The sequence below is a fragment of the Cyrtonyx montezumae genome, unplaced genomic scaffold (assembly GCF_038088225.1).
Source record: "Cyrtonyx montezumae isolate F1298 unplaced genomic scaffold, pur_monq_1.0 scaffold_8, whole genome shotgun sequence".
NCBI classification, from domain to species: domain Eukaryota; kingdom Metazoa; phylum Chordata; class Aves; order Galliformes; family Odontophoridae; genus Cyrtonyx; species Cyrtonyx montezumae.
The window spans coordinates 27,280,448-27,304,430 of record NW_027072089.1 but is presented as its reverse complement, the minus strand read 5'-3'; the positions used below and the strand labels follow the sequence as shown (position 1 = coordinate 27,304,430).

The 23,983-nt window shown below is 39.8% G+C and overlaps 1 protein-coding gene across 2 annotated transcripts in view; it reads left to right on the top strand.

The window, feature by feature from the left end:
* Window positions 1-118: 118 nt before the first annotated feature.
* The window catches only part of PKIA (cAMP-dependent protein kinase inhibitor alpha), a 33,543-nt gene continuing 9,678 nt past the window's right edge, over window positions 119-23,983 (top strand). The window contains exon 1 of one of the 2 annotated variants that reach the window (XM_065751829.1): window positions 119-182. The gene's annotated coding sequence lies outside the window, so the exon portion shown is untranslated. Of the gene's footprint in view, window positions 183-296; window positions 497-23,983 lie in introns of those variants that run through there. The other variant, XM_065751828.1, reaches the window with a different exon arrangement.

The window sequence follows — 23,983 nt, the reverse complement described above, 5'->3', positions numbered from 1 at the left end:
GGGACACAAACCCCGTCCGTCCCCCACAGCCGCGTTCGGGGGCACAGCTGCGCGGCGCCTGCGCGCCCCGAGGCGGCGGGAGGAGCGGGGGGAGCCGGGCGCCCACGCGCGCAGGCACGAATGACAGCGGGATTTCCTTCCGAACGGGCGCGTACAGCACCGCGGGACCGCGCGCACCGCTGGTACGGCTCCGGGCCGCGGGGAGGAGCGCGGGGGCCGAGCGGGAGAGCGCCGGCCCTCGGGTGGGAGGGAGCGGGGGAGGGGGGGATGGGGGACGGCCTCCCCCTCCGCGGCGGGAGCGGAGTGCGGCGGCCCGGGGAGGGGGCGGGGAGGATGACTTCATGCCGCCGGAGCGCCGTGAATTTAGGAGCAGCAGCTGCCGTCGCGATGCGGGGGTGAAGCGTTTGCGGGAGCTGGTTGAGAGAGGAGCGAGCGGTGCCGGCAGGGGAAGAAGGGAGGGAAGGGAGGACGATGCGCTGAGCCGGCCGCTGGGAAGGTGAGAGGGGAATGGCGGAGCGGCCGCGGTTCGTCGCTGCGGGCAGCTCCGCAGCGTTGCGTTGTATCAATCGCCTCCGGGATGCGGCTCGGTGCCCTGCCCGGAGGGGTTCTGCCGGCCCTGGGGCTGCGACAGGTGTAGGGCCGCGCTCCGCAGGTGGAGGGGAGACATGTTGGGGCAGGAGGGCTGCGGGGCACGTCGTCTCGTTGACCTGCGTGGTTTGGGAGGTTGCTTTGCAGGAAACTGAATGGAGCAGGGAGACCCCGACCTAATGCTGGAATGGATTCTGTTGGCTTTTCACGGGGTCTCTGTGCTCTCTCTGTTTTTCAGTTTTCATCGGCTAGAGCATGGTTTGAAAGAAAAATGCCAGTGATGCATAAATATCTTTGTTTGGTCAATGGAAGAACCAGCCAGTTGCTTTGCCTTCATATCATCTCCTGAGTGCAACTTGCAACAGCGTAGCTTGGTCGTTGCCCTTCACCTTCCTTATGGTACAGCAGTATGTACACGAACAACCCTTCAGAGCACAGCAGGAGGGAAACAAAATTTGCTTGGCCTGAATCTGCTGTTTCTTCCTTCTTTATTGTGCCCTGGAAAAGGTTGCTCCAAAGATGGCATGTCGGTATTGGAGGCCAGGGATGGTACACGTAGGTGGATCATTAGAGTGAGCTCTAATGTGAAGCAGTGGTTAATGGCTGGCTCTGCACGCTTCAGTTTAGAAATGAAAATAGTGATTATGTAGTGAGGGAAGGATAAGGTATTTATTTTTCCATACTGAAAAGTGGAATATTAGAAGCTGAATGTTATTTTATTGAGCACCTATTTACTTACGCACTTGTTGCAAAGGATCCTGTTGTCCTGTGTGTTTATTGAGCAGCTCATGTAATTGTGATAGTTGTGGTTCCTCAGTTGTGGCTGAAGGCCTTGAGCATAGTGCTAGTGATAAAAATAATACATACGGAGGTAACAGGCAGTTGCTTGATCTGTTGCCATTATTTCTGGGAAGATGTTCAAATACATCTGTTTGCCTCGGTACTGTTGCTGGGTAGGCAGAAGGCTGATGACTGTAGAGACAGGAAATGCATAGAAAAGACAATTGAGGCTTCACAAGGCAGAAACAAAGAGTGACTGGTGAATTGCAATGTCAGAATCAGTTCAACTGATGGATTTTTCTTCTGTAGACCAGTCATTAACTATGGTCCATATAAGTTATTCTAATCATTAACTGTGGCCCCATATAAACCTATTTAAGCTCTCCGTGTCACATCCAATATATACCTTTTAAAACAGGTGAAGAAACATCCCGTTCCATCACATCTTTATCTTTCATCTACCAAACGTTTGTTGTTTTTTTTTTTCTTGTAAAATTTTTGGGAGGCTGAGTTATCGTGCGCCTGCTGCTGGTTTTGTTTTGGTTTATTTGGTAATTAATGTTTTTGTTTTCTGTCCAGAAAAAGAGTATGTTTGTGCATCTCAGCAATTGTGCTGTTGTAGTTGATTTCTCTTGTAATTGCCTCTGGCTGGAGAAAGAAAGCACGCATCTGAGTTCAGACACGTGTCATATTAGTCCACCCATTCTATATTGAGTCCATTCCTTTCTTGAGGAAAGCATCAAGTAATGGCTTCCCATTCTGTTGCTGTAAATGTGGGGTGGTATGAGTTCTTGCTAATGTTGACAAAGCATTAGCAGAGTAAATATAGCTGTTTGTGCTTCCTGGCAAATGTAAATAATGATTCAAAAGAATGTTAGTGCTTTTTAAAATAAGTGGAGGCAGGGAGGAAGGAGTGGTTGCTCAAGAGTCGTTGCCATAGAACATCTGGTTGGTTTGATGCTGAAAACTTGAATTGCTTTTGTTTTTTATCTTGTGTACACCAAAGACAGATGGTATAATCATGTCAAATGGAAGAGTGTATGCCCCGATGGATGGGGGTGGGGGGGCGTAAGTGTGTATATAACGATCAGTGTGAATTTAGTTGAATGATTTAGTTGAATGGTATCACTGATGCAAATCCATTTCTCTTTCTGAGCTCCTTCTCCTCTTTCTGTTACAATAACTTCCCTACCTCTGCCAAGCAAAGAAGACAATCTGTGTAGCAGTTAATCTGGGGCAGGAGCCCTGCTGCCTGGCAGAGCAGCCCAGTTGGCCAGCTGGTTAGTTTTGGACAGACTGGATAGCAGCTGAGACTTTGCCTTTTTCTCTGAGGGTCTGCTAGTTTAGATTTCTTCATCTAGATTAGTTCTGTGAATTTGTAGGAGCTTAATTATCTTTCAGATTTCTAGGCCACAGCCAGCCTTCAAACTGGCATGTTCATTTAGCCAAATTTATGAGCAGGGGCCAGACAGATAGGTTTGCATGAAATTTGTTTCCTTAGGAGAACAAACTGGAAAACCCTGTAACCCTGAATGCACTTGAAGAGTTTGATTTGCTTGTATTCCTTTGTGAGGCTGAAATGGAACCGTTCAGTTAATGAATTTGTCTTAATGTGAGATAGTCTGAAGGCAATGTTTCTAAATGCTGTTTGAACCAACCCAAATAACAGCCTTCCTTCTGGAGTAAGCGTGTAATGTTTGAGTTATGTTGTTACTAGGCTTGGAGTTGGTGTATTTTTCCCCAAACTAAGAATTCCTTACAGTCTAGGATGTAAAGAAAGACTGGAACAGAATGTGAGTAGACAGATATTTTCTTAACACTCACATGCACTTGATCAAAGAAAACAGTATTTTAGCTGTAGTTTACTGTCTCCATAAGAAAAAACAATTAAATGCTTTCAGATGATGCCCTTTATGTAACTAGCATTTGTAGGTGAGAGAAAACTTTTACTTGAGAACTAAATGCCAGCCATCAACTTGTATTTCCTCTTTTACTACTCCATTGATCCTTCCGTTGGATTCTTTAATCGTGGTCAGTACAAGATCTCTGTGTAAGCAGCCAGTCAAAAGCTGAGGTAACAATTATTAGAAGTTTTATTTATCTCAGATATGAAGGCTGCTCCAAAAGTAATGCTTTCTGTTTTACTGTGTTGGCCGACGACATCAGAGGTGGCTGTCAGTAGAGGATAAACTTTTCCTCCAGTACTTCATTACACTTTGTTGCTGTACGATAGATGGCAGCAGAGGGGCAGCCTGATGCAATGGCATCTGTCATGGTAGTGAAACAAAGGGGTGTAATTGAAGACCTCCATGGGAAAAAAAATTGCAACTGTTGACATTCGTTAGCCCTTGATGAATGTTTATGAAGGGCAAACAGTGGGTGTGAGCACTGTGAGGTGGTATGTGGTGTGTTTCAGCAGTGGTGACAGAAAGGCAAACCACATTTCAGATGGCCATGCATGGCACGCAGGCTCTTGTTCATAGCTGGCAAAAAAGCATAGCTAATGGTGATGGCTGTGCTGAAAAACAGTGTTTTGTAGCTGAGAATTAGTTCTGTCATAATAGTGTTATTGTGCTCTTTCTATCTGTTGTAGTTTCCATGGAGATAAATAGGAGGTATTACTTTCATAGCAACCTATGTATATCAACAGTGGGGAAAAAAAAAACAAAAAACAAAAACAGGCTTTAAGTACCTTTGTATATAGACCTAATGTAAATCATCCACACTTCACAACCCAGATCCTAAGGACACAGATTTAATATCTGAAGTACAGAGAGATAAGTGGAGAGTTCGTTTATGTTTCTCAGGAAAGCTATTTGATTTAAGTTTCTTTCTTGAAGAGAGAAAACACATGCTTGAATCTGTATTAATTTCATGATGAATAGAGAGATTAGTATCAAGAAAGTCTTTTGGTTTATACTGTTACAGAATGCCTCTATTAAAATAACATGATAATGGAGAAGGCCTTATAGTGTAAGAATTATATGATACCATAAAATATCCATGTGTTTATATATAAATGTATCAGCATGGAAAGTAACAAAGTGGACTGTCATACAAGAGTGTCGGTGCAAATGCCAGATCAAACAATTAGAGTTTTTCATCTCTTAATTCTTATTATATGGCCAATAAGATATGATAGTGTTCTTTGTGCTCCCTAGCGCACTGACAGTATGCTGTGTTTCTAATTAAACTTTATTTGTGTTGTAATAAAATGATTCCGAGTACTTCTGTCTGCCTTCTTTGAGTGAATCAAGTTTAAAGGGCTTTTATTTTAATTTTAATTTTTCTCCTTCTAGAGAAAGAATTCCCATGCTCTCCCAGGTGTAGTTCTCTCTAGTAGATTTTTTTCTAGTCATTATTAAAATGAATGTTAAAATTGTCAAAGAACAGTTAAAATAGCCCTTTCAGGATTCACGGACAGTTTGATCTGTCCTGTTTCAGAAGTATTTCAGTGTAGCTAGTTGATCTTTGAGCAGTTGTGCATTGTTTTCTGCACTGGTGCCCCAGTGATTCATTAAAAGTGATAGACAAATAGGTCTAACCCCAACATACAGTCCTAGTTTTTCTTACTTTGACTGATTTTTCTGTCACTTATTTGCTCCAGAAACTATCCCAAAAGACTCAAGAATACTTTGAAGTTATCCTGGCAGCTGTTAGTTAGCCTGCAAAATGTGCTGCAACTTTAATGAGACCATATATAATTACATAGATATATTAAGATATATATATATATTTGCTAACTATTCTCTCATTTGCCTTCTACCTCCTACAGAATTTCCATTTACACATATGGTGAGCACATAACTGTGGTGAAACGATCTCACCACCTGTTGTTTTAAAATAGCACAGATGCTTATTAATGGTCCTTCCATGATGCTGTTTATAGTACATGTTAAACCTCACTTAAAATACTGTGGATCATATTGGTAAAGGATATTATTACTTCCATAGCAGCCTTAAATTTGTTCCTGTTCAGCATCTCTATTCAGTCTGTTGATTGGTCATAGGTAGAAAAGAGGCTGTCTTTGTAGGAGAGTCAAAGCTGTCATCTTCACTGTGAAATGTGTTATTGAGTTGTATACAAGGTGTTGTGTGAAAATGGTTGTTGCTATTTGGATACCTGATCAATCCAAAGAACTACAAAATGTACGAGTACACCACTTCTTAATGCTCTGTCTTGCGCTCAGATGCTTTCAGTTCCCTTGTGCCAAGACTAGAGCAGAGCTCTTGCACTTAATGGCAAGGGAAAGTGAATAATGTGAGGAGTTCAGCCTCGATCAAGATCATCTCCTGATTTTTTTTCATTTATTTTATTTTCTGAGGAAAAGTGAGTTCCAAACTGACTAAACTAAATTTCTCTAAGTACACAGTCCATCAATTTTGTGGGGTTTTTTTTGTCCAGTCTAAAGAGTGACTTGGATTCTCTACTTTGCTTTCAGAGTTTCCAGAGTTCTGCCTAGTATGTAACTCTCCTATAACTCTAGACTTGTGAGATTGTTATTTTTCTGTCTGTTTATTGTTTTGGTACAACCTGATCAAAGTAGAAATTAGAAATGCATTCAATGCATTTTTACTTTGAAGTCATCTATCCTCAAGAGGGCAAACAAAAATTCTTGATGTCAAGTGGCAGTTCGTTATCATTCACACTTCACTGGAATGTAAACTTAAAAAGGTGATCAGAATAAACAGGCTATGCTGCTCTTAAACTTTTTGAAGTTCTTGCTTAAGGCACAGTATGTTCTTGGTGTTTGTGTGTTTCTTGTGAATTCCAAGACAGCGTTGTTACGCACTGGAGAAAGTACGTAGCAGAAAAATAAATGAAGGATACATATGTTGAGCAAAAGCTCTAGGGCTCTGCTGCTCTAAGAGTAGCCAATAAAATCATTGTTTACCTTCTGATACTGACTGTCAGATGTCTGCTCAGTCTGTCTAGGGTGAAGATAACTTCTCTGAAATAGAGATTTTGTAGCGTATCAGTACAAAGCTATCCTGTAACAGCAGAAATCTGTTATTGGAATAAGACTGCTGGCAAGCTTTCTGGTAAAGGATAAGATGAAGTAATTCATATATTACTTGTCTATTATGTATTAAGTAATCATCTTTTGATAGAGACTTCAAGCACTTGATAGCATTGATGAAGAGTTCTGTGAGCTCTAAGTAATATTTGCAATACGATTTAATTTCAGGGGACGTGATGTCCTCACTGAATGTGTTCAGTTACTCAGATTTATGTTCTCAACCTCTATAGTGTACCTTGGCTGCTATATGACTTGGTGTATGTGGAGTGTAAGGAAGTCTGTCTCCTTTTTGCCTTAAATTTGTTGCCCTATTGTTTAATGAAGAACCCGTTTAATTGTCCTGATGTGAGAAATGTTAAACAGTTGTTTCTTTTTTACCATCTTACTAGGTGATCTCATTAGATCTATTGCATTATCTTCTTCAAGAACTGTTTCTTCTTGGCCTGTTTACTCTTTCTGCATCTGTAGTCTGTTGCATATCTGATTCTTCATCACTTTGTTTTGCATATATACTTTCCTTTCTACAAACGTATTTCTGTTAGAGCATGGGAACTCTTCTTAGTGGTATGGTGATTTCTATTTACCTTTCATTCCTTTCCTAGACTTATACTATGCTGGAGTTTTTTTCCCCGCAGTTATTCTTTTGTTTGGGCTGGTGTCTGGCACCCCTGTGAAGTTCACTGTAGGATCAGTACTTCTCCTTAGTTTCATATTTCTTATGCTTTGAAACAGTGGGACAATGGCGGGTGATGGAGCTGGGCTCATGTGTGAGAGTATAGATGTGATGATCCAGAAAAGGATCCACTGACGTGTATAACAATTGGAGCATGAGGAAAAACAGAATCAGTCTCTAACAGCCAGACGTAATGTGAAATGCTTCATGAATAAAAAAATTAAACAGGCCAAAAATAGACTTCTGTGTTTTAATTAACTGTTATTTGTAAAGTCTCATGGTGTTGAAGTGGGAGAAAAACATGAATGGAGCACATGTGAACACAGAAGTTGCGTGACTCAAGGAAGAGATATGGCTTATCTGTATTATTACAGTGTGCCTTAAAAGCCTGAGGACACCAGAGCTTTTTGTCAATGATAAGTATGTTTCATGATATATTCATTTATATATAGGCTGCCCATGTTCACATTCATTTCTTAGACAAACATCAAAACCTTCTCCAAGCAGAATATTGCTCCTGAGTTGGGAGTGCACTGATTTATCTGAATAGCTGGAGAACTTCTTGAGTTTCTTTTTCTTTCATGTGTAGATTTGTCTGGGAGAAGTGCGGGTGTTGGTCTGTTGAATGGCAGCTACAATATTATAAGACAGTGAAGATTCATGTAACGGCAGTGTCATTCACTCTGAGTGATGCCATGCAAAAAAGAGCATTGCCAGCCCTGCGTTAAAGCCTTCTGGAGTTAAACTGTGGCAGCTATAGCAAGTGTGATACTACAAGGCCTGTGTGGGGTAGTGGCAGTGTTCTGTTGAATTTTAGAGAAGCACAAACACTGATAAATGGTGAAAAAGAGATGCACGCCCTCCACACAATGTACCGCACTAACCCTCAATGCGCACACACAGCTAGCGTATTTATAGAACACAAACATGAGAGCCACACATCCAGAGGGACACAGATGCTGTGTGTAAGGAATTACAAGCATGTGACATCACTTCCTTGCTAATACTTCTATTTTCATTATATATACATACAGCAATAAGTTTTTAATATACAGGCAGCTAATAATGGTGAATGATTTCATTAGCATAAGGAAGGAGTAGCATGAAGATGCTTGTGTTATGCACTAGTTGTCAGTCTAGAGGTGGATACTTTCCAGTTTTACATTCTTTGCATTTACATCATTACCATACAAACCAAAGAGAGAGATTTATTTTACTTTCCCTCTCTCAGATTTTGGAGAATCGTATTATTTATGCTGCAATTCTGATCATGGAAGACCTCAAAACACTTAACAGCCCTTCCATTTTCATTGACAAGTACAGAATGAAAAGTGTGGTTTCAACACTGTTTTCACACAGACCTATCTTGAGTAGAACTAGAGTGAGAAGAGAGGCCACAAATCTGACCAGTTTTCCTCTACTAGCTGGGTTGTGTGATCTGAGCCACTCACTCACTGATCACTCTGCATTCTTTGAGCCTTGGACAGCACTTGAGTTCTTCATTGTGTCTAGGCATCCTTGTGCACAGATACGAGGTTTAGTTGTTCAGTTGTTGTTTGTATGGAATGGGGATCAATGTTGTAATCTTCCTTTTAATTTAAGCAGCATCTGTGAACACTGAAGACCAGAACAGTTTCCTGTTATACTGTTGAGTTGTTGATTTCAGTACATCAGCTTTTGTCAACTCTTTCTCCAAGGAAGAGCCATAGCCAGACATTGACCACTTTCTATGACTTTACTCCTGTCTCAAGATCTCTGTGTATAACTTAAAGCAAACACATCCTGGCTTTTGTATCTACTTGCTTGGTTTCATGAGGAAAAAGCTGCACACTGCTATACCTAACAGTAGCTAGTTACTCATAAAGGGTCCTTCATCCTCTCAAAATCTTTGCGTCTCTGAGCACAAGACCAAGATTGGCATAAGCTCTGCAATGCCCAGCTGAGTTTTTGCACTTGAATCATCTGCAGCATACCTACTTGGACTGTGCACAAGTAGATGTCTTTTTTGTTTGTTTGTTTTTTTATTTTCCCCCGTGGAAACCAGTGTAGACAATGGGAGTGCCTAGCTCTCATCCTAAGATTTAATCATGACAAATGTGCAAAGTACTTGTGGATATGCAACTGTAACGTAACTAGAATCTTGTTTCCTGTTCTGTAGCATGTTCTGGTACACTTTTCTACAAGCAAACTTTATTTAGTAGTTTCTTCTCATCTCAAAATGATTCAAGTCACATTACCACTACTACTGCACTGAGCAATACTGCTGACTTTTTATTTTTCTTAGCTGGAGCATGATCCCTAGCTTTCTGACAAGACTGTTTTAGTGAAATTCCTACTTCCATAACTGCTTGGAAGAGGTTGTGCTTTCTCATCTGTCCCTAGATGAAGGAAGGATGCGTACTTATACACATGAGACTTCTCTCAAACATCCAAATATCCTGCCAAGTGCTGTGACAGAGCTGAAATGGCTTTGCCAACTTGTCATCGTAGTCTTGGCTACTTGAAGCGCCTTTCTGATGCGGTGCTTTGTATTATCAACTAAAATAATTTCGACTTTTTCCCCAAACTGCTTAAGTCTTCCTTGCCTGATTTTTGCTCTTTCTACAAACTTGTAAAATACATTTACTTCTGTGGCCTCCAGTGGAAGGGACATCTGTGGCCCATTTGCTATTCTGTTCCTTTTTACTTTGTGTATACAAGCTACCAAACAGAGTAGAATTAATTTTTCCCATGTTGTTGAGTACAGCTTACTCAAAAAAAAAAAACAAAAAAAAAACCCCATCAGTGACACCAAAATTTAAATGAAACTGCCCTCTGTCCTTCTTTCATGCTCCTCTACTCTTTGAGTGTTTTGGAACAGTGAAAAAAATTACAAGAGTCAAATGAAAACTTAGGTCTTTTTTCAAAACAGATAAATATAATAACTTAAAATTACCAATGTGTATCAGTCTAATGTTACTTCCAGGCAAAATAGTATAAAAAGTGATACTCCTTTTACTTAAGGCATTGAGGGACGTTGGGTATAATTAATGCCAATTGCTGCTGATTAACAGAATGAAGAAATGATTCCAACAGGAGATTATAACATGCTGGCTTTACGTATTTTTTGGAGGTTGCAAGTTTGTTTGGCTACAGGACGTAAACTTTGTGGTGTATTTCAGAGAAATCTGAAGTTGATACCATTTTATGTCTACCAACTCAAATACCTTTAGTAAGTACCTGCTGGGTTTGCTGGTTAGTTCTGGATGCCAGGCAATGTGGTGGCAGACAGTTGCAACTGAGCATGTGGTATGTGACATTCACAACATTTTACCCACTCAAACGTTTTTGTACCTGTCACAGAGGTGTGATGAATGTCTTCCAACAAGTCCATGGTAGTGTTTTGGTCAGCACTGACCCAGACTGAGCAGCTGCTTTTGAGCTCACTGTAAAAGGATTTCTAAAAATGGATTAGTTACAAGAGTTTTTATCTGCTCATTAAATACTAAAGCAAACTATCTGTTGAATATGGACTTGATAGTAAGCATTCCCTTTTTCACTCAATCTCTGCAACGTTCCCCAATGTTAGTGGGTGTTCCCTTTTTCTCCTCCGTGACCTGCTCCCCCCGAGCAAAAACAAGAAAAGCAAAGAGAATCTTTTTCTACATTCAAAGGAATCTGAATTATTAATTCAAAAGTAGTCAGGATGTTGCTTAAATACAGCCAGTTTCTCAACAATACCATAAAACATCTTTTTTCTAAGTATGTTTGCTTGTTAGATGAGTTTAAAGACAGCGCAAACAGAACAATGGATTCTCCTCAGCTATCTGAAAGGCCCCTATGACATTGTGGAGATGTTTTTTTTCTTTTCATAAGCAATACAGACCACATTTTTTTCCAAGTGTTTGTCTATGTGGCAAAGTTAGTAAAAGATCTGTGTAATTTTACTGGAGCCTTTGGTTTAACAAAAAGCTAGGAAAGAGCTTTTGTGTTGGTGCCCTGAAAAAGCTTCTGAAAAAAATGTATTTTAATTTTTTTTTTCTGTGATGTTTGTGATATTTTTTCCAGCTCTTGGTCTCTAAAAAAAGAATAATAGTTTAAATTTGGCCTTTGTGAACTTGTTTACAGCCATCTGGCTTAATCTTTGTTGTAGATCACATATTAAATCCACCAGACTTATCACTTTCTTGCTAGAAACCTATGAAACTGTTAAAACACTGAAACTGGGGATTTTTTTCTTTCTACGTGACTCATCACTTTGCTTGCCTCCTTTAAATGTTTTACACCTCATTAATCCCTTGTGATTACTTTGTGTGTCTTGGTTTTTTCTCCTCTGTCTCTGTTGGACAATATGAACTTTGTTTCGTTTGTCTTTTTGCATTTGGAACTTTGGTACAGGCTGTTCTCCCCTGCAGCTCCTCTTTCCATCCTCAACAGGGTAATACTCTTCCAGACATCAGTATGCTGCTTAAAGATCAGGAGGGCAGTTTAACGTTGCATTACCTTCCCTATTCCTCTTGCAGTAGATAAAAAGAAAACTGCTGTGAAAATAGAAGACTACCAGCTGTGCCAGATGCATGCTACCTAGTAGCATGAAGAGAACCTCTTGTATAAGGTGCTCTCAGAGGATGCTGGCTGGGTCTTTCAAATTAATTATTGAAAATGGCATGAGAAACACAACATGAAGAAACGAGAAGAAAATGTTAGCAATTAAGATGAGTAAGCTCTCAGAGTCTCTGAGAAGCAGCTTTTAAAAACACAACACCAACAAACAAATTTATAAACTATTTGTTTTTCGCTGCTGTGGCCAGAACTCAGTATGAGAGGTGCCTTTGTAGACTCCTTTGTCTTTGGCCTCTGGCTGTTCCAGCTCAGTCTGTTCTTGTATCCCTCCCCTTTCTTCTTTCTTTATTTTTCCACAAATGACAGAAATGTGGGTCCAGAGCATGTCTGAGTGACTTTCATGGTACTATTTGTCTGCAGCTTCTTTCTTAAATTGCTTGGTTTGGGCAGAAAAAATTCCAAGTCTTTCTTCGTTCGTAATGTCCGTGTACTAGTAATGAAACTCCACTGCAAAAATGCATTGTGTATGTAGCATTCATAAGACTGTTACTTGTGTGCCAGTTCCTTATGGAGATCATAGTACAGCCTCCAGTACTATGCTACCCAGGTTGTAGATAAGATGCAAGACTTATTATAGTCTGTGCATAGGTGTTAGTAGTAAAATACAGCAGTGTTCCTCTTCCAGTTATCATCAAGCTCAGGGCCAAAGTGTGTGTGTTCTTGCAAATTTAGGAGTTAAATATGGAAATCTTCATCTTCTCTTGAGAAATTAAATGTGTTTGACTGTGTGGGTAGAATTTGATGAGGATTCCACCAGTGAAAATTCCTCAGTAAAAATAATTACAGCTGGTATCCTGAGAGCGCTTTGCATTAATTTATCAGATAATGCTTTACTTTCTGCAACCTTAATTAAGCAAATGTAAATGGTTACTCAATCTGTAGCAATGTTTTGGGCTTAAAAATATCAGGGGGCATATTCCTAATTGAATATTGGGGCCAGTGTCTTCTGTTCCCCTTTTCCAAAAGAGGGAATAGGCTGATGTAAGCACAGGGGGAAAAGAGGTAAGTGTCAGCTCATCCTTGAGGACAAGAAATAACAGCAGAATAAAGACAGCAAAGTAATTAACAGGTCTTTCTGCAGAAGATGAGGTGGACTTTACTGTGCCTAATTACACAGACTGTAATTTAATAGATGCTGCCTCAGTCTCCCAGTTGGATCTTTCAGTGACTGGTTCCTGCAGTCAGTCTGAGTGCTTACATCCTAGGCCTGTGAGCAGAGATCAAGGTAATCATTGCCTGAGACCACAGGCTGAGGGAACAGATTGCCTTGTGAGGAGTCAGAGCTCTCATCCTTTGTGGTTTAGTGTTATAGATTAATCCTTTGTAGATTAGTGGCTTTGGCCTGTAATGTTAACAGTTTGTATTGTAGCAGCATAGAAAGGGGTATCAACTTGATTCTAAACCTGAGCTGTTATTCTTCAGCAAATAGAGCTTTAATCTGTTTTTATGAATCTGTTTAGAGGTGATTAAAAATAAAATATCTTATTACTTAACTATGCATCAGGATCAAGCAACTCTGGAGCAGGCCAAACTAACTTCAGGGAGTCATCCTACCATGACTCAGTTGCATGTGTAAACTGGGGGCTTTACTTCATCTATGGCATGATGCTGCTAATAACGACAACGTTTTAAGATCACTCATCATAGATTAAGTAATGTGTATGTAGACAGGTACCCTTTGCTGTAACAGAGCTTTTGTTGAGTTTGGGTTCTTGATCCAAGAAAACATTTTCGAACTGTATGTAGCTCTGTGGTAATAATAACTGGTACAAGTTGTCCACACTCACTGTGGGATTTAGCTGTGCATGTCCCTGGTTGACATGTAAAGTGAAATTGACACTAAGACAATGAGAAGCAAACTAAATAAGCATTTCCAAATTAATGCATTAATGAGTTTGTAATTGTTTAACATATCTTATTCTGATGCAGAAAAATACAAATAGATATGTGACAACAAGCACTGCAAGCTAAACTTGCTCTTCTGTCAAACCCACCCACACAGAATATATTCAAGAAAAGCTCCATCACATGCTGAAATCTGAAGACTGAAGCAATCTTGAGATCTAAATTTGAGTACACTTAATAACTGTTTATCATTCAGCGTTCAAATTATGCTGGTGTGGGGCAAGAAACAACAAAAATCAAACAAGGACTATAGAACTTGATGGCGTTTTATAATTGTGAATGTTGCCAACATTGTTCTAGACCTCACTTTCCTTCCCTGAAGGGTATTCACTTTCAATAACTCCCAAAGACTTTCTGCACAGGCCTGGGGATAGCCTGTGAAAAATATTTGTTCTGGAAGAGTCAGAAAAGAAGATATATCTGCTGGTAATGCCCATAGTGTCAGAATATGAAGAAACTGTTTTATATAGAACAGATTTCTAGACTGATTGTCCTGTACTACTTGGCTTATAATTTGCTTTTTTCTGTTTATAATTCTTTCCTTCTTTGTAACAAAATTGGTGTAGGATTATGACTCCTAGTTTCTGTGCTGATTTATTTGATATTAGTTAATCAACATTGCTTTTGGGGCTCTGTCATGGCAAATAAATTAGTCTTGCAGTATCATGTATCTGTTTCTGCTTTAAGGAAAAACATACAAGGAGGAGTTATTTTAGTAAATTATACAAGCTGAGTAAAAGCTGCTTATTCTTCTTCATGTATCTTAACAGTCTTTGCTCTCTAAGAATCTTCTCTAGTATCAGGTGCAATTCTTTTTGTAGACCTCCTCTGCCCTGTTCCTGTTGGTTTAGGGTACCCAAGATTAATAAGAAGAAATGCAGAAGAGCCTTATATAAAGCTGAGCAGAGCAAAAATCATCTCAAAGTCATAAGGGCTAGATCTGCAATACTTGATTACCACTGTCATAGCACCTGAAAGATGTAATGCTTTGCAGTTCCCTAGAAAGTTTATGCTATATTAGTAGAGCTCACAGGATTATTTGATTACATGCTTAATAATCGAACTGAAACAGTTTGTGTTGGCAACATGATCACCATCTCTATTTGCCTCAAATCAGAGATGGTGGTCTGTTCTCTTTAGCTTTATAGGGTAATTTTCTGTTACACTCTTTTTGGGTTTTTTTGTGGTATTTTTTTATCTTTCAAGTTAGCGGTTAACTAAGTCAATTACAAATGTCTCAAATAGGCTTTGTGAAGTATTGATTTAGGATCGTGTGTGTGAGAGTTGTAGTTTGTTTGTTTTCCCTGGGACCACGGTGTGTTTTTGGTGGGGTTTTTTTTTTTGGTGGTGGTGGTTTTCTTGTTTGTTTTCTGAGGTTCAGGGCTTTGTTTGTTTGCTTTTCTTTAAAATAAATCGTTACTGTTAAATTCTTGAAGTGTGTACAGTGACTGTCCTAATCCATGATGTTTTTTGTCCTGACGATGGCATAGCTCTTCACTCTAATCTTGTGTTCTAATAATACCATCTTCTGATCATCAGACTCAGAGATTTAGCACCTTTACACTTACTCTACAATCTAGCTTTATATTGTTGAAGAAAAAAAGTTGCATTGTATTTAATTTTTGCTAGGGAAAACTGGATTGTTTGCTTTCACTTTCTGTTGAACTCATCAGCTTTAATAGTTCCTTAAACAGTATACTAAGGTATACCAAGCAGGAGAATAATCCACAAGAAAATAGCTTTACCAGACCTCAGAAATCATTGCATCATTTAATGTGGAGTTTCAAGGACATAGGGAATTTGGCTAAGTTTGCCTCATTTGGCCATGAGTCAAGTGACTAAAAGATTTGTTGTGCTTCTCCCCAAAAAATTATTGGCACATGTAGATCACTGCTGTCTGGATACGGAGCATTATTCAAGTAATGATGTCATATAAACTTGCTCTGTGAAAAGGAGCGGACACATGCTGAGATATGTGGATTCAGCACTGTTCCATATAGAAGAACAGAGGAAGCAGAGATTTCTATTTCACTCTAGCTTTACAGATTCTTGAATATTTTTCCTGTTTCAGGTGTTTGAACTCTTAAAAAAATACATTTAATAATGAATAATGGAAATAAATATATTTATCTATCTTCATATATGTATGTTCGAGTAGTATATTTGAACAACCACAGTAGAGTGCCGAGCAACAAGAAAGGCAAAATATATAAGGGGAAAAATACTGTCTGATTCTGGAAGTCAGACTTAGATATGCATGACAAAGCAAATTGCTTGGGAGGAGGAGGGATATTTTGGAAATAAATATTTTTAACAGAAAAACACCGAGGCTGAGTAGGCTATGTCCAAGGACCCTCATATAGAGGCAAGACTGTGCTGAAAAGCTTTTCCTAAAATGAAGATGTCTTTCCATTTTTAGTTCAGCTCTGATTTCATCTAGATCTATGATGAAGGCATAAATATGGATTATTATGTTACACAAACACCAGTGCTGTTTGTGTGAAAACACTGATGCAGTTTCTGTCAGTTCACAAGGAGTGAAAGGTGGGAAGCCTAAGGTTGAGGCAGTGGAAACACTTTTTCAAAGAGTAGAAAAAAAAACTCAGTTAAAATTTACTTACCTAAAGGTTGCCTATGAAGCACACATCCACTGAAGTTTTTCATTCAATACAGTCAGAAAATGTGGGCATCAAGTGCCACATAGCAGAGAGAAAATTGTCTTTTTCCTTTAATGTTTTTAACAGTATAGGTGAATTCCTGACTCAACTGAAATTATAGTGTTTTCATCAATGTCAACAGCTCTTGGAATTAGTACAAATTTCATGGGTAGTGTCCTACATTTCAGCATTACAGTAAATTGAATTTTCAGAAGGGTTTGCCATTTTGTTTCACTGCTTACCCTAAGATATTTTTTTAAGGCTGGTTCTTATTCATTTCTGAATGTTGAGGTTCTTTGTAATACCTCATTTTGGCCACATGAAACTGAAAATGAGCTTCTACATACTGGTAGTTCACCGGAACTTGGCACATTACTTGTCTATGGGCAACTGTTGTTTTTTGTTGTTGTTTTGTTATTTTGGGGTTGTTTTTTTGTTTTTGTTTTTTTTTAACTTACTGCTCTCGTGGAGTATTTACATTTTTAATGAGTTAATCAAAGCTTGGCCTACAAGCCATAATGTCACCCATGCAGCATGATTGTATCTTTGGCCCTTCTTCCTCTTCTGACAGAATTCAGCAGAATGATGTGGTGTGATTTTTTATTTTTAAGAACTCAATTTTGTTACTATAGTGAATGCTTTCTCAGAAGCTGCCTATAGGCTTGAAAAGCTGATATGTACTCCACCTCCACCTTTCTTCTGGTACAGAAACCTAAAAATGTCAAGACTAATCTCATGTATAAGTTATTTAAAGTAGCAGAGAAAAGAGTCCTCACCCTTTCTCATGTAAAAAAAGAAGGCCTCAGTCTTGGGAAAACCACGCTGCTTTTGTTGTTTATAGAAATCATGGCCACAAGGATCATGGTTACTGAGAAGAACATGGAGAATATCCTGGTCTATGATTGTATAGACTGATGTGTAGACAGTAATGCCTTATCCATTGCTCATGGTAATCACATAGTTGACATGTAGCCTTCAGTTGGAATGAGACAGTCACATATCAGCTACGTGGCATCAGGGACATGTAACAAACGAGGTTCTCATGTGCCTGTGATTTGCCAGTATGAAGAAGAAAGAAACTGACAGCAGAGCAGTCTCAGCAAGCTAGTAGATTAAAAAATACACTGAAAAAGCTATTAACTTAGCTTCCCATGCCCATTTATATCTGCATAGTTATCTTGTGATATTGGTGGGTATGCTGGTGTCAGGGTATTGGCAATGGGGTGTCTTCTGAGGAGAGGCTGGGAGCTGCCCTGCAGCGTACAGCCAAGGTACCAGTTGGCTCATCTGCTGAACCCAGTGACCAAATTATTGACAGCCACCCCTTGGAAAACTAGGCATCTCTAGTGCCTGAAGCACAACCTCTCCTTCCTTCTTCTTTGACCTTAGTGTTCCCTCTGCTGTTTCTCTTACTTCTTATTCCCTCCTCCGCCTTCTTTTTTAAGCAGGGACAAAGTGCGTCACACAGGCAATTATTACTAATTAATAACAATCTAGAGTGGAGAGAAAAATAAACCAAAAACACCTTCCCCCCATTCACCATCTTTTACCTTCTCCCCCCAAAGCAGTCAGGGGCTGCAGTCAGTTCATAGCATTTTGTCTCTGCTGTACCTGCACAGTCACTTTCTGTGCCATGCGAGGTCCCTCCCACAGATGCTGTCCTTCCCCAGCTGATCCCACATAGCCTTCCCGCAGACTGCAGCTCTCCAAGCACTGCTCCAACATGGCTTCATACTGCAGGGCCCTCCTTCTACACTGATCTTGGTGCCTGCACAGCTGCTTGTCTCATGTTTCTCACTCCTCTCTCCCAGCTGCTGTTGCAAAGCAGATTTCTTCTCTTAAATCTGCTCTCCCAGAGCACACCCAACATCACTTGTGGCTCAGCTCTGGCAGCAGTGGGTCCCTCTAGGAGCAGCTCGAGCTGGCTCTGGTTTGACATGGAGCAGCTGCTCATGGAGACCACCCCTACAGATCCTTGCTACCAAAACCTCACTGTTTAGAACCTATACATACTTCAAAATATCATACTTGAAGTGCATCTTCCTTTTTTTCTTTCCTCGTTACTGCATGGATAAACAGTTGGACACTGAAGTCCCTCCTAACCATGGACTGTAGTGTCTGCCAACCAGAAAGCTGGACGGAGGCTGTGATCAGGGAGAATAGACCAGCATGTGTACAGTTTACCCTTTAACTTTTAACAGCAGGTAAAAATCTCCCTATTATCATGTTTCCCTGCAGTTGCTTTTCTTACTTTTGCTGTAGTGCTTCATATTATCTGGGAGGGCTAGGCAGAACTGACATCACTCAGGGATGACAGCAGTTCCTATGGTTTGCCTGCAGTTCAGTCAACTCTTCTGAAGAGCTGTGATTACTCTTGGCTGTGAAACTGAAAGGAGAGTGAGTGCTCCAAGCATTACTTAAAGGAAAGGGAAACCTACCTGATGTGAACTTTTTAACAGTTAAAGTAGAGAAAACAGTTCAGTTACAAAATTACTAATACTCATTCATACTGACAGAGAAAAGCGTGGTAATAAAGTCCAAACTTTTGTTTAGGAAATTCTCCTGGTTTCTGCTGCTTTCATCTGGTGTGATAGTGTTTACCATGTTGATCTAGCTCTAAAGATAGATGCTAAGTTAGGACAAGAGAGGCTTAGAGCTTGTTGCCAGCATCCCAAGGTCTTTGCAAGGAGAAATAATGGTTGTAAAGGGGGATTTCTTTCTACCAATTTCATCCATCCAGGATGGACTAGATGCTGATTGTTAATTCCTGCTCAGTTTTTTAAGTGCACTTATGTTTATTTCTACATGCTTGCTTATCACAGTCTGTCTATATGTCCTTCTTCAACATTGGTTCTCTATTTATTCTATTTCTTTATTTCTAAATCAGGTCTTTCACAGTGCAATGCAGCTCTTTTGTAGTGACATTAAGAACCATATGTGTGTTTTCCTGATGCTTTAGGCATGGAGCAACATCAACTCATACACACAGTTCCCTCCTTTCTCTGAGGCTATCTGGCACCTGACCTTTGATGAAAATGATACCCAGAAACACACACCCGTGGATGATTCTTATTCTCAGGAGTCCTTTTCCCTTTGCCAGGATTTCAGAACCGGAAGACTTAGAAAATATTCTACCCACACATACATACTTACTGTAAGCAGACAACTGGTACTTCTTTCACCATCCACAGTACACCAACAGGTAGATAGAAAGAAGGGAGGGCCTCGGGTTTGGTGTGAAAGTACTCACGGTCTGACAGTGTGAATTCTTTCCTTGGGAACTTTGTGCAGCATGAAAGTCTTTGATCTCTGCTCACGCCTGTATGTGGATGTCTTAGCTCACAGAAAACATGGCTCGTGCTTCATTACATTTTATTGTTTTTATGCGTGTATGTAAGAATTGCATTTTAAGATTCATTTTAGGCTTTATTTTTTTTTAACGTTTCTTAGTACTCAGCAAATGCTCTGACAGTGCTGTGAGGTAGAATTGGAGCTTGAACTGCTGAAAATTTGTATTGGGTTGGCTGAGTAACATTTTTTGGAGCAAACATAGTGTGTATTGTATGACAATGCTTCTTTAAAAGAAAAAGAAATCTCAAAGGATCTTGTAAACATTACAAAATTACTGCTGTCTTCCCGTTTTCCCTTTGGAAGTGTGAGGGCAGATGTGCTTCTGAGGGGGCCTTGTATCTGTTTTCTTTGGGTCTGGGAAACATCTTTTCTCTTTTTACCTCAATGCTGGACTGATGCATTGCTCTCTATAGACATAACTGCTGCTGAGCATGCTAAAATGGACAGGAAAAAAAAAGAGGATGACGTAAGATATTTCCTTTCATTAAATTCTCCTTTGTACTATTAGACCTTCCTTTGTCCCCTCTGCCTGGCACACAGTGAGACATTTGACCCTCTTGGGTTGACTGACTGATGCTTTAACAAGAGCCTTGTGTTTATATTGGTCTACAGATTGTTACAGAAATAAATTAACTTAAGCTTCCCAAATGAGCCGGCAATAAGAAAACAAAACACGTTGGCCTGCCCTTGCAGCAGCAGCACTAGAAGGTCATAATGAGAAAATTGCAGTTTGAGGCTGGAAGGACTGAATATCACAGGGCAGTTTCTCAAGGGCAGCGTGAACTTCCATGAAGTTCATGACATCTATTGTGTGATTTTAAACAGGTAGAGTTTTGCCCTCAGGAATTCTGAAATCAACATATGTTATAATGGATGCCATCTTGGAATACAGGTTTCTTCTCTTGAGTCTATCAAAGTTGAATTCAGATAAGAGGAGGTTTTTTGGGAGGGATGGGGGGGAAGGTTGGTTTCTTGTTTTATTTTATTTTTTGTTTGGTTGGTTGGCTGGTTGTGTTCTGCTTTGCTTTCTGGTGGCTTATTCGAAGTGAAGTAGAGGTTTGAGGTTTTGTTTTTTCCCTTAGTGGTAAAAACTTTCCCCTAGCGAAGAAACACGTGATTCTTCGACACCTAGAGAATATCTGTCCAGAGTGTAGCAGTATTTGAGATGTTTATGCCTTCCTGTTTCAATGCCAGAGGTACATGCAATAACCTTGTTTTTGTCCTATCAGTACCAGGACTTTCTAGGTGACCATGGTCTAATCTTTTGATAATAGTATCGGTGGTCCATTATAATGAAACAGTAAAGTATTCCTGCTGGAAACAAGTCTAAAAAAAGCGTGTTTGAGAGGATTATTTCAGAAAGCCTTAAGTAGGCTATGCTGTTGCATAGCAACAGAACCAGGCAGTCCTTAGACTCTAAGGCAGTCAGAGTACACATGGGAACAGAATGCAAAAAGGATGGAAACCTTGAAAAAATGTGAGACCGAGATGAAGACAAACTGAAGTGAAATGATATGCAGTGTAGAATGTGAATTTATCATGTGAGAGGTAATAAACTGAACTGCTGTTAAATCAAGAACTGAAGTGCTGTCAGCTTAACTGTACTTTTTTTCTTTTTTTTTCTTTTTTTTTTTTTGGTAGCTTCTAGGTAGGCATTTAAAAAAAAAGTCAGGAAATCTGGCGGCCAGAAAAACTAATTCAGATGTAAAGTAGATGTTTAATGCCTGCAAAAGAAAAAAAAAAATTCACGGAAGTGTTGGATTTGTTACTGATGAGCCAAAAGTTGACTAAGTATATTATGAATGAAATATTGAGTAAGGTATTATAAAGAGGTTGTTATTATGAAGCTACATGCCTCTCATTCACAGCTCTCCAAGCTGGCTCATGGTTTATCTTTGCCAGTACTGAGCATTGCAGTGTTATTGGGTGTGTTCTTGGCAAACTCCAAGCCTGCAGGTGGAATGTGAGATCCCAACAGAAGCACATTACAGTTTGGCAGCTGCTTTCACAAGGAATAATCTATTTCTTATTAAAAGCAAATAAAGGAGCCAGTATTTAATATATGGTAATACAGGGCTGTTGATCATCTTGGTATCCAAAAAGAAGGCTTCCCTTCCTTCTGGTGCTACTTTTGTCACTGCCCAAGAGGTTACAGCAATGAGCTCTTCTGTTCTGGATGCTGCAACACATACTTTGATGGTGAGTCATGACTGAATGATTTTGAAAGGTGGTCACATGCAGACAGATAAACTATTGCATCAGAACCTGCTGAAAATAATTACAATACACGTTGCATCTGTCTAGCAAGTTACCATTTTTTTGTACAATTTCCGACACATGCTGTGTGATTGCACATGATTTGCACGTGATTGATCTGTTCCATAACCTTTCCTCAGACCTCTCTGTTTGATCAGGACTGCTGTTAGATGGTTTAAACCAGCTTGGCAGTCATGTCTGACAGCTCCCTCAGTGCCCTTGGGAAGATCCCCTTTGGCCCCATGGACTTCTGACAGTCCAGGTGGAGTAGTGGGTCTCTAAGTGTTTCCACCTGTATCATGGGGGATTTATTTTGCTTCCCACTTCGGACTTCCAGGTCAGGAGGCTGAGTACCCCAAGGATAACTGATCTGACTGTTAAAGACAAATGTAAAGAAGGGATTGAGAATGTCAGACTTTTCCCTGACACATCATGTAAAGAATGGAGATTCTCCTTGGCCTTCCTCTTACTGTTAATATATTTCTAAAAACATTTTCTTGTTGTCCTTTACCGCTGTGGCCAGATTGAGCTCATAATGGGCTTTACCCTTTCTGATTTTCTCCCTGCATATGCTAACAACGTCCTTGTACTTTACTCAAATTGCCTGTCTCATCTTCCACAAGTGGTAAACTCTTTTTCTTCCAGAGCTTTTGCAAAAGTTCCTTCTTACACCATGCCAGTCTCCTACACCAGCTCATCCTACAGCACATTGGGACAGTCTGTTCCTGTGCCTTTAAGACTTCCTTCATAAGGAATGACCAGCCTTCTCAGACCTCTTTGCCCATCAGGACTGATTTCCCTCTCACCCCCCAGCTTCATTAACGATAGAGATCTGTTCCATTTTGTGGTCGCTCTGCCCAAGGCAGCTCTCAACCACCACATCTCCCATCAGTCCTTCTCTGTTTGTGAACAGCAGGTCTGTCCCCTGTAGGGCAGCTCCCCTAGCAGATTCTTACCATCTGTGTCAGGAAGTTATCTTCCACACATTCTAGGCTGCTTCCTTTGGAGTGTATTGTATTTCTAGCATATATCAGGAAAGTTATTCCATGAGAACAAGGGCTGGTGATTACGTGACTTCTGCTTATCCATGTCCTCATCCTCATCTTTAACAGACCCCCACCAGGATGTCAGCTTTGTTGGACTTACTCTGATCCTTGCCTACAGCAACTTCACCTTATTCCCTGCCCTGTTGGAACCAGTTCTTATAAAGCACAACCACATCTCATTTAACTGGAAAAGCACTCAAAAGTGCTTCGTATTGTCTGTATGACACTTCTTGTTTGGAGATTCGGGTACATTCTCTGATGAGAATTATGTTGATAAATACCTTTAAAGCTCTGTCTGTGTAGGTTGGCACTTGTTGACAGAAGTCTCTGAGTGAAAGAACTTGTTTGCAGCTTGAATTCTGTATTAGGAAGAAAGAGATGCTTCATGAGCAAAACCGATGACTTTTTTTTTCTTTCCTTTTTACTAAATGTCCTTGTGCATCTACTGTGTTTTTGCAGAAAGGAATATTGGACTAAAATTAAGTGGTAAAAGAGAGACCAAATCCTATGGTCATAAGTATGGTCAATCTTGAATAAGCATAGACAGAATATTTTAATCTTTGGCTTTTGGTTCTGTAGATCTCTTTAGTCAGAATATACTGAAAGAGCATTTAATGTAGAAGGGAGACATTAACTGTCTTTTTGAATTATTTCTTCATAAAAGTTATGGGCTTAAGAATATATGACTCCATAATGCTTTTTTAAGGCAGATTTAAAACGACTTTTGAATTTTTTTTCTTGTTAAAAAAGTCTGGGATGGTAACTTCATTTATTCTATTTCATTAATTTTATCAGTTGAGTTTCCCAATAAATTCCAGTAAGATATTATTGTTTTATTCCTCAACTGTGTCTGTGCAAAAACAGTACTGTTTGCATGATAGATATAATCTTTTGTGGAAAAAACATACTTTTATCAAGTTGTTGCTCTGTTTCATCTGTTTCCATCATAGCTGTCCATGCATTAGATGGGAATCTTAAGTGTACAGGTAGCTGTGGAGTAGAGCTGCCCCATCTTTAAGCCAAGGCTGAATTTGGAACCAAAATTTATCTTAATAGCATAATTATACATCTCCAAAACAGACATGCTATTAAATGACAAGTTCT